At 34.7% G+C, this 798-nt stretch overlaps 1 pseudogene; it reads left to right on the forward strand.

The window, feature by feature from the left end:
* Positions 1-798, forward strand: part of LOC119585642 — a 13614-nt pseudogene that overhangs the window by 4598 nt on the left and 8218 nt on the right.

A 798-nucleotide genomic window follows, 5' to 3' on the forward strand; every position in this document is an offset into this window, starting at 1 on the left:
TTATACAGGTTGTGAAGTCAACCAATGATTATGAAGTTACTGAAAATAAAAGAGAAGTCTCACAGGATTTGGACAGTATGAAAATTATTATTTGCTACAATTTGCAATCATTGTCAAAGATATGAACCTACTGCACTAAAATGTGCTCCCATAGAAACTGGTGAAGATCCATGTTGTACAGAGTGCACTGTCAATCATGATACTGGGATTGGTGTCCACGGAGAAGAAATGCATAAATTTTAAATCAAATGGCAAATGATATAAGGTAGTAGAGGAGGAACTTGACAAAATCAAAGCTAGAACAGAAAGCAGACACAGACTTGAATATTTTAAAAGGGTTTCTTTATATCATTGCGCAACAAAACATTTGTTTTATGGAATTTAATTAATAATGATAATCTGGCAGAGACCTGGTTGAGTGACTGATGCTGCCAAGATTTATAAGATGATACTGGAAATGCAAACCTTCTTCCATATACCATGACATGGGCAAGGAGGTGATGAAGTAGGAATCTTTTTTCAAACATATTTAAGAAATTGGTTGGATGAAGTGGAGAGGATGGACGGCTTTGAGCATATGCGTGTTAGTTGTGAACTTTATAGACAGAAATGTATTTTCATGGTAGTTCATAGACCTCTAAGCACTAATCCCATTACATTTATTGATGAGGTTGAACTATACCTAGAGTCGGTCAATACTGTTAGTGCAATTGTGTTTTCTGCTGGAGATTTCAACCTGTAGATTGATGTTATTAAGTCATAATGCCAGGAATTTATAGAGATGTTGAATTTTATATA

This window comes from Penaeus monodon, chromosome 20, assembly GCF_015228065.2.
Source record: "Penaeus monodon isolate SGIC_2016 chromosome 20, NSTDA_Pmon_1, whole genome shotgun sequence".
NCBI classification, from domain to species: Eukaryota; Metazoa; Arthropoda; class Malacostraca; order Decapoda; family Penaeidae; genus Penaeus; species Penaeus monodon.